The sequence below is a fragment of the Notothenia rossii genome (assembly GCF_949606895.1).
Source record: "Notothenia rossii genome assembly, chromosome: 5".
NCBI lineage: Eukaryota > Metazoa > Chordata > Actinopteri > Perciformes > Nototheniidae > Notothenia > Notothenia rossii.
This window is the reverse complement of record NC_136903.1, coordinates 51,316,066-51,326,465: the sequence shown is the minus strand read 5'-3', so window position 1 is coordinate 51,326,465 and position 10,400 is coordinate 51,316,066. Positions and strand designations below refer to the sequence as shown.

Sequence of the window (10,400 nt, the reverse complement as noted above, 5' to 3'; positions counted from 1 at the left end):
CTCGTGCACTTACTATCAGAATATGAAAATGTCCTGCTTCAGGTTCGGCCCTGGAAGCACTCACACACTCCCTCCCTCTTGACAAACACTGAGTATGCAATAACCTTAAAGTTGGATTGTTAAACATTAAAATCAAATGCAGATAAGCCAGGGCCAGATATTAAAATATTCATCCCAGGAAGGAAGTAATGTATTTGGTTAAACACACAATATGTATCTAATTTCCCATGAAATATATGTGAATCATTCCAGATCATTTTTATTTGGTTTTTATTTGGTATTAATTATTTAATAATTATTTAAATATTCCAAAATAATAATCTATTAAAAATTCAGCATAGTTCCTATTTAAAGACTCTTTTTTTAAAATAGCTTTCTTGTCATGCACCCAAGTGACTCAAAATCAATGCAGCCTTGTAGTACCCCGACGTGTTGAACACATTTCTTTTGATTGGATTCCAGTGTTGATTTCATATTGAATTTTTTTTTCAATAGCTTTAATAATAATAATAATAATAATAATAATAATACATTACATCATTGTAATGCTGAGCTGAAGGAGTACACACCTCTTTCTTTATTGGTATATAGGTTTTTTTTTTTTAAATGTATTTTTTTATTAATAAGTCTATTTTTTTTCAATAGCTTTCATTTCATATGACCTAGTGACCTCAAATCTAAGCAGCATTCTAAAACAACACCTGGACAAGTAGAACTCACCTCTTTCAATGAAATCAAAAACCCATCCTAACATTTGCAAATGAATACCCAGATTGACTCACTTAGATACAGTATGTTGTGTATGCATTAGTGTGTGTAGCTGATGGAAACTATGAGATCACCGAGATGGAGAGTAAAGCAGAGCAAAGGGGAAATACAGTGCAGGGTGGATTTCTGTTCTGTTTGTGAACACACAACCCGAAGTGCATGATCTAATTATCATATATATTCAGGAACCTGTGGCTGCTAACGGTCATAGAGCAGACATCATGCAAATAGTACATGACAATATTAAGAAGCAGAGAAATGAAACAACCAGGGGAACGATTTGGATAGAAACAACTTTATAAATCTTATTACTTGTTGAGTTTCCATTTACAAAACATCCGGATACATTCTCACAGATACTTTCATATCTTGTTTTCCATCCTGATTTGAATACTTCCCTCATTTAAAACCCCGGTTAAACCATCATGTGTATATACAGAATACTCTGTTACAAGTTAAAGTCATGAATTGCAGATGTTACTCAAGTTAAAGGTAGAAAAGTAATAGCTTCAAAAATATATTTAAAGTCTGATTTAAGAGTTGATTATAGTTCACATCATTAATTCAAATCTGTAAAGTAACTAAAGGCATTCAATTAATGGAGTAGAAGTACAATATTTACCTCTGAATTGCAGCGGAGGAGAAGTACAAAGTAGCAAATATATTGAGATACTCATTTAAAGTACAAGTATCTTACATTTGTACTTAAGTACAGTATTTGAGTAAATGTACTTAGTTACTTTACTCCTCGGTGTGTGTTGAGTCCTTTTCCTCAGATGCAGCTCATAGCCAGGGCAGGGCAGTTCAGCCTGCGGTGAGGAGGGCGGCGGCGGCAGGGGGAGGGGCTGCAGGAGCAGGACTCGACAGGCGCGCCGTATTCATTTTAGAAGTGGGGGGGGCAAAAAAAGTGTGTGTGTATGGCCCAATCCCAAACCACGCCCTACACCCTACCCCTACACACTCCCCCTCCGTGACGGAGTGAACTCCGTGGAGTGACACACGAGGCTCCCTCCTGTGAGATGGAGGGAGTAAATGCAAGCTCTGGGACAAACTCTCCTCTCTCCGGCAGAAACAGGAAATACCGTAACTGTATGTAACAACGGTTTCAAATCTGCATCTCTTTGACAAAAAATGTAAATGAATAACTCAAATAAAACTCCAAGCATCTTTAATTATGTTACTTTTTTGTAAAGCTCTTTTAGTTTTAAACCTGATGTTTATAAGCTTCTTAGTTTTTGCAACAGTCTGTAAATATAGCCTACACAACTTTATAATAAAATGCACACATTTACCTTTTTCTAGACTAAACAAAGGTATGATCATAAGTTAAAAAAAAATAAGAGGTTATCATGATGTTGTTAACATCGCAATTTATTAGTATCGTTTAATGGTTTTGCAAAGAATTAATCACTCTCTGTTTTTGTACCTTCTCTTTGCCCAAATAATCTACTAGCGGTCTCCTTTTTTCCGACAGTTAGCTGTGCAGCTTTACCCGCCTCAATGTCCCGACAACAAACCTCCATGCAGTCGAAACCAGCCTGTTTCGGTTCAACAACGGCGGTGGGGGCGGCGGCGGTTTTGACAGTTTCTGCGGCCGCAGAGCCGCTGCTTTTGGGTTCATCTGGCTTCGCTGTTTCTATGATTGAAGAAGGTCCCGGCTCCGGAGATGTGGATTTCAGGGATGTGACCTTCCAGTTGTTCAATTTAAGTTTAGATTGACTGTATTTAGTTTTCTTCTGCGCTAGTTCTTCTGACATGTTTGCAAGTGTATTCTTTATATAGGTTAACGGCTGACACACACAGAACAACGTAACAAATAAAGTAAACAATGTAACAAATAAACAAATCTAAGCTTTTTTATTGGTAGTAATTTACATGGATACATTAGAATGGTGAATGGTGTGACAATGTCCTATTTGATTGGGTTAAAATGTACATATTCTTCATATTCTTCTAAGCTAAAGTTGGTTATTGAACCTGAAGCTTGTTGCTTCTGCCCTCCTCGACTACGGTCTGGGAGCCGACAGGAAAGTTCAACACACAGATGGCCAGTCCGCCCCTTTGTAGCATATTATTTCGATGAGAGATGAGCAGATCGCCAGTGGGCTTTCAACTAAATACACAGCCACGCAAAAACTGCGGCATTTGTACAGCTCCTTATGGGTACTGCAATTAGTGAAGTGCTTTCCTCCGTGGTGAAACGATCAGCACTGCACCACGGAGGAAAGCGGCAGAAAGTCACCTGGAGATAAAGAGAACGGGGCTGCGTTGCGTGCATGGCTTCCTTCTGCAAGTAACGGGAGACGCGCTCTGGCGGCGGTCTCGTTCAGGATCCGAAAATACAATTTAAATATTTTTGCACACTTATTCCACTTATTCCTAGTGTGCCACTGGTTACGGTGCCGCGTGCCAGGGGTTGCCGACCCCTGCTATAGATACTACCCCAGTTCCTCACGAGTCTAAAAAACAACTCACGTCAACGCACGTAAGCAACGTGGGCGCCAACGTGAGCGCTCTCGTGACCAAAATATTTGACGGCGCTGATTGGCTGAAATTATGTTTCGGCAGCACAGTTTACTATTGAGACTTTTGCAACGTGCTGGTTGCTGCTGTTTGGCTCGGGGGCAGCGCCCCGTAATGATAAGCTAAAGCCAAGGGCAAGGCCAGGCAGGAAATATGTGACTTATCAGTAACTTTAGACATCGTAACACAATTTTAAACAAGATTTTATTGTAGATTATACATTTTACTGATACCAATTGTATGATATTTACCTTGTTCATTAAAAATAAAAAATATAAAATATATATTTTTTTGAAATATATATTTTTTGAAATATATATATATATTTTTTTAATATATTTTTTAATATTTTTGTTTGTATGTGGGAAGAGGTGGGGCGGCGGCCCTAGCGCCCCTAGGGGCCGGCCGCCACTGCTCCCACAGTATTAAAGTAAAATCTGAGCGCAATCAGCACCTGCAAGGTTGGGGAGAGCACAGCATTTCTGTCTGATCCGTTCTGTTCTTGGAGATCTCCTCCATTAAATCAAAAAGGGCTTGTCTGCCGAAACGAAACCTCTATCAGCTCACTGAATAGATGTCTAGTGGGTTTGTTCGATCAGGGACGACTCTCTTGTCTTAATGCCCGTTGTTACAACATGTAAACAAGACGCACTGCCATAGTTATTTTCCTTCTTGCCTGTTTTAAGTTACTATGGATACTAGTCTCTCTTTCCGATTTACGCCTGCTCCATACTAGGCGTAAAAGTTACACCCGGGCGCAACGCATACAGGGCTTAAGTCTAAGTGGTGCACTAGTCATAACTTTAGTTTGGTTTTAACCTTCGGTTCTACGTCGGACGTAGAGTTACGCCCAGTTTACGCCCAGCTGGTGTACTCCACTCCTGATTGGCTCAGGGGCAAAGGTAGGTATGGTTAAAAGGACACTGTAATAAATCATGACATTATTGATTTCAGCATCCCTACCAATACATATATTTAAATTACAAATGTTGTGCCATAATTTAGGATAAGAATTATCCCTCTATCAATGACTTGTCGCTGGACATGTAACAAGACAACCCACAGCTGAACAACTTGTATTTTAGGGTCCGGGGGGGTGTGAGAGTACAGTTCCCCTCTGCCGGACCAGCTGGAGCACCAGGGCTGCAGGAGCACCGGAGCCCACCGGCCCCGCCACTGCCCCCCCAGCTGCAGCCCCTCCCTTACCAGGACCGTGCGGATGGTTTTCCATTGTCCCCAGAACAGGCTGACCCTGCAGCAGGTGATCGAGTCCCAAGAGCGCCGGAAGCGGGGGGGCCAGGGGGCCATTGGCCCCCCCACTTTTCAGCCCTGCCCCACATTTTAGCAGCAGCAGATGCCGCGGAAAACTGTACAAATCTCATTTCAATAATTCCCCTAAACTCTAAAGTCGCATCTAAAACGCGATCTGATCTAGCTGTGTATATTTTGTTATTTTTGATTGTTATATTCAATCTCACTAGCTACAGGCACGTTTGAATCTTGTAAAGGGAAGATGACAGCTCTCACTCGCCACTCTACTGTCCCTCAGCGACGCTTCCCCTCCCTCCCGCTGAAATTATGAATGTAAGGTGTAGGCTAGGGCTATTCAACGACACATTCAGTTGGGCCAGATTTTATAACTACAAAATTCAGCTGGGCCAGACATTCAGCGCCCTGTAAAAAGCGGGTAGTGACACATTTTAAACCAACACATATTACTGCGATGAATAACATCCAATTTTTATTCATTGTTCATCTAACAAAGGTAGGTCAAAAAGTGCATAAAAACACAACAAATTAGCATTAATTTAACAGAATCTGAAAAAAAGTGCACATTTGTAGCATTACATTTGTTTGCTTTAGAAGTCAAATATTCAGGTTATGTTTTTTGAACCAGGCACATCAACAAGTGCATTTACTGAATACAATAAAAGCAGTCTTAATAAATGTCCTCACATACAAAAAAAACAGCTAAAGAGCTCCGATGCAACACAAAGCAATACTATTTTTTCACTTTCAAGTAATAACAAAAAAATCATACGTTTTGGTCACATTTGACCCAGACACATTACAAAGTGCATTTAAATGAATACAGAAAGAACTGTCAAACCCTTCAGTGCACAAACCCATAACAAGGGATACGGGTAACTATATGAATGAATACTACACTACAGGTCTACTATAGTAAACTAGGTGCTTACTATCACCTCATTTGTGATTTGTCATCGCTGACTTTCTCAATGGGAGAAGGGAAATTGTTTGTGTTTTTCATGTTTTGAACAAGAGCAGTGATCTTTGGCTCATAGGATGTGAATCCTAAGACATTGGTGAAGAGTGCTGTCAGTCAGGGAGCAGCGAGTGCTACTTTTGATTGAGTTAATGTGTGAAAAGCTTGATTCACATGTGTATGTTGATCCAAAGATACTGAGCACACAGATCGCTACTTTCTGAACGTTAGGGAACTGCTGTTTGTTGACATCACTCCAAAGCTTCGCTGGCCCGTTAGTGCGCTGCATGTCAATAAGTTCCAGTGTATATTTCCCCTTGTCGATGCAGGGGACCACTTCCTTTGCTCTTGTTGATACGTCCCCCTCTATGGCAACAGTGAAGGAGTCTCTGGCAAAGCCCATCACCTCTGTGGGCAGAGCAAGTCCATCCAATCGATCGGCAAAGTTCTCTTTCAACCTCGCAATGAAATCTGTCATCCCATCCGTGATTTGTGCCGGAGATGTGATGTGTTTGGGGAGCGTCGGAAAATGCAGCATCCGACCCGTGCTCAAGTCGGTCGCGAAAAGGTCCAGCTTGACTTGGATCTGCTCAGCGGCGCCGGATTCATTTCAGAAGTGGGGGGGCCAAAAAGTGTGTGTGTGTGTGTATGTGAAAGAAATGCTAAATCTACAGTGGTAATCAGTCCGCCAGTGCCTCCGCCAGGGCGGAGTGGTAATCACTCCGCCTCTCTGGCTACAGGAGGTAATGCAATTCATGAAACTTATTAAAAAAATTCAAGAAATTGACATAAATTATTTATTCAACCGATGAACAATAGTTGTAATACAGTTACGAAAAGGACGAAGAGCCACTCGAACTGGCCTGGCTGGGGCGTAATATTAACTGTATAATAAAATAGGTCTTCCAATGAAACTATTGGTTAATAACACCTAACACAAGCTGTGATGTCATGTAATCAAAATCACATGACTCAAATGTCCAATCACAGGTGAGGGTGGAGGCGGAGCACCCTTCAAACAAATGTCCGACATTAGGCTAAAGCTAAAGAACATTTCCACGTGGCTAAATCTACACAATCTTCCTAGATTTTGCCGAAGTAAACCTCCCTTCGCTCACTGGCAAAGCAGAAGCTCCGGAGCACTTTTTTGAGGTCCAGGCCGTCGGTCAAATCTTTGTGGATGTGGAGGAAGAGAAGGTGATTTAAGTGGCGCTCGGACATTGTTGAACGGAGGAACGTCTTCAACCGACGGAGGCTGGAGAAGCTCCGCTCAGCTGTTGCATTTGACATTGGCACAGTCAAATACAGCCGTAGAAGTTTATCCACTTCACTGAAGAGGGATTGCGTGCCTCGTCCCTGTGCCGCCAGCATGTCGGTGATTGTGGACACCTTTATCACCTGCATGATGGGTCTTTCAGCGGCGGAACTACTGTTGTGTGCCTGCAAAACTGCTGGAAACAGTGACAACTGGGTGGACAGCCGTTCCATGTCAATATCACCTGTGTACATGTCGACCAGATTTTGGGGGATGTTGATGCTGCCGAAACCAGGGGGACTGTTTACTGCTGTGAGGAGTACCTGATCCATACTCATCAGCATTTGCAGAGTGGGTTGGTTAAACCTGCGAGTCAGCTCAGAAGTGAGCAGGTCAACTACCTCAAAAAACTGGCTCCTGAAGTAGTCCTCTGGATTTTCCCACTGATGAGACGCATCCCCATCATCATAACGGCGTGGAGCGCGCCGCCTTGGAGGAAGAGCCGGGGCCTGGACCAGGTCGCTCATGTTCGTTCTTTGGGCCTCTTCAAAGATGCTGTGGAATGCCTCTGTGGACCTCAGGTTTGTGTAGTGTGTCTGGAGCATCTGCACTGCTGACTTAACTGTCTCTGCTGAGAGGTCTTTGGACTGGAGCACCCGAGCCACCTCTTCCGCAGAAGAAAACAGTGTAAGACACACTTTCAATCCGAAGAACACACTAAATTGAGTCATCAATGCCTGCAGCCCTGGTGCCTTCTTGCTTGCTTCTGTGTTCCCCCCCATTCGGATTATTTCATCCAACGTGTCGTAGACGGCTTCATAATTCGCAAGCAGGGATTTTATTGCACTGCCTCTGGCTGTCCAGCGAGTGGGGCAGAGCGGTGTGAGGCCACTGACAGTAGGAGAGGCAGCAGCTGCAGCATCCCTAATGGTATTAAAGATGGCAAGTCGTTTTGGTGAGTTGTTGATGACCTCATGTATGTCGTGAACTAAACTGAAGGCACCACGTACCATGTTGCACTTTGAAGCAGCTTCCTGGAGTATGAGGTTTAAGCTGTGATTAGTGCAATGCATTGAGATTGCTTTGGGATTGATGTCTTTAAAACGTTTGGCCACACATGACATTTGTCCCTGTAGAACAGATGCGCCATCGTAGGTTTGCCCTCTCATGTCACCAATGTCCAGGCCGCATCTCAGTAACATGTCCTTAATAGTAAGCGTTATTGATAATGCGTCAGTCTTAGGACAGTCATACATTCCTATGAAGTCTTCATGGACAACATAATCAGCTGATACCCATCGTACAGTCAGAGACAATTGTTCATGCCCGGAGCAATCGCGAGTTTCATCCACAATAACTGCATAATGTTCTGCATTGTTTTTAATTTCTGTTAATAAAGTGGTGAGAGATTCCCGATACATTTGGTTTATGAGTTCATTGATTGTCTCGTGTGATGCATATTTCCCGGTGAGCATGAAGCTTCTCAGAGTGGGGTTTTTATCAGCTACGAGTTCTACTAGCCTTTTGAAATTGCTCTCCTTATCCTCATCACGGGTTAGAAACTGCAGACAGCGCAGCTGCTCCATCATCCCATCTCTTCTTTTTTCCTGCTCAATACGCTCCTGTTGGACAAGCTGGATGTTGACTGGTGTTTGACTGAAGAAAGCACACTTTTTTTGAACACACTCTCTGTGAACATTGGACTTTTCGTGGCTGTCCAGGAGGCTTGGGCACTTTTTCCAGTTATTACATCCGGTATTTACAAAACTGTCATCTCCACATTTTGAGAAAGTTACCAGCCGTTTGACAGCAGCAAATCTGCAAATTTCACAGAAGGCCCGTTTAGTGGTTTTACAAAGAATTAGCCACTCTCGGTTTTTGTACCATTCTGCATTAAAGTACCTTTCTCTTTGTCCAAACGATCTAGCGGTCTCCTTTTTATCAACAATTAGCTGTGCAGCTTTACCCGTCTCGATGTCGCGACAACAAGCCTCCACGCAGTCGGAACCAGCCTGTTTCGGTTCAACGAGGCCTGCGGTTTTGACAGTCTCTGCGGCCGCAGAGCTGCTGCTTTTGGGTTTATCTGGCTGCGCTGGTTCTATAGTTGAAGGTCCAGGCTCCGGAGTTGTGGTGGATGTCAGGGATGTGACATTGAAGTGGTTGAATTTAAGTTTAGTTTGACTTTATTTCATTTTCTTATGCGCTGGTTCTTCTGACATGTTTGCGAGCTAAGTTTATCTTTCTAGGTTAACGGCTGCCACACACAGAACAACGTAACAAATAAACAAATCTCAGCTTTTTTATTGGTTGTAATGTAGGCTACTTGATACATTTGAATGGTGTGACAATGTCCTCTTTGATTGGATTAAAATGTACATATTCTTCCTGTTATGTTTGCCTGCTTTATTTTACCTAGTGCAATATTTGAACTGCTCGCATTGACCCAAAGACACATTTTGAGTTGTATACACTGTTGGAAAGAGGAGATTCCTAGCTTTCTAATGATATCAGGATTGTTGTTGTACTCCAAATATTAAGCAAAATGTCACATTATATAATGATTGCCACCGAGTCATAATTTTGAGAAAAAGACGTTCAAAGTTTCCTCTTCTCTGGAATCCATCGATCTGATTGATTATTAGCGGGGCAAATGACCAGAGTAGCTATGGAGGGAAAATATTTTCGTTTGGATTACTTGTCTGGGGTAAACTCGCAAGTGTGTCTGTGTTAAACACACAGACGAGAAACACCGGCTGTTGTTATGCCCTGTGACGTTAAATTACTCCGTTCTCCTCTTGTAATTATGCCGTTACAAGCTTTCAAAGTTGTATTTATCATCTGGATTTGCCGAAACAAGTTTAATATTCTGAAAGCCAAGACTTTGTTTATTTGAAATCAGATGAAACTGTCACGGACCCTGCCGTGTTATCTAGATTACTATACGGTTTACATTAATAATTTCAGTGAGAGGGAGGGGGAGGGGAGCTGCTGCTGCTGCTGCGCTGAGGGGGAGCCGAGTGAGAGCGAGGTGCCTGTCTTCTTCCCTTTACAAGCTTCAAAACTGTATTTATCGTTTGTTTTTGGAAATAAAAGTTTCATATTCTGAAAGCCAAGACTTTGCTTATTTAAAATCAAACAAAAAACTCGAACCCCGGAAAAATATTTTTTTACACAAATACACGTATATTTTTGAATTGATCCATAAAAGTGGGGGGGCCAATGGCCCCTTGGCCCCCCTGCTTCCGGCGCCCCTGGATCTGCTCCACAAGATAAATGACCGTTTTGTCTCTGTTTACGCTTCAGGGTTGAGAGAGACATGTTTTAGAGTTGCTATCATAGGACCACCGTTACTAGCACCACTAGATGCACTTTCAAAAAACGTGCTGCGTTGTGGTTTGGTGGTTTCTATGCAATGCGGAGTGTTGCGTTCATGGTCTGTACTAGTGTAGGAATTTGGCTACGGGAGGCTGGGCCACTCGGGAGTTGGTTCTGGGCCGCATCTGGCCCGCGGGCCGCCAGTTGAATAGGCCTGGCATAGGATATTCGCGCACCGCAATATCACGTGAGGGCTGGCTTGACTAGGTTTTTCCGAGTGGAGACTCAGCCTGGTTGTTCCTGGCCCTAGAA

General features: G+C 42.9%; 2 protein-coding genes and 1 long non-coding RNA gene across 3 annotated transcripts in view; 1 reads left to right on the top strand and 2 right to left on the bottom strand.

The window, feature by feature from the left end:
• LOC307039104 overlaps nt 1-10,400 on the top strand; it is a 514,347-nt gene that overhangs the window by 82,509 nt on the left and 421,438 nt on the right. The gene's annotated exons all lie outside the window — the stretch shown is intronic.
• LOC307038731 (E3 SUMO-protein ligase ZBED1-like) overlaps nt 1-10,400 on the bottom strand; it is a 236,827-nt gene that overhangs the window by 22,528 nt on the left and 203,899 nt on the right. The window lies entirely within an intron of this gene.
• Nucleotides 1-10,400, bottom strand: part of LOC307038730 (uncharacterized protein) — a 111,727-nt gene that overhangs the window by 65,733 nt on the left and 35,594 nt on the right. The window lies entirely within an intron of this gene.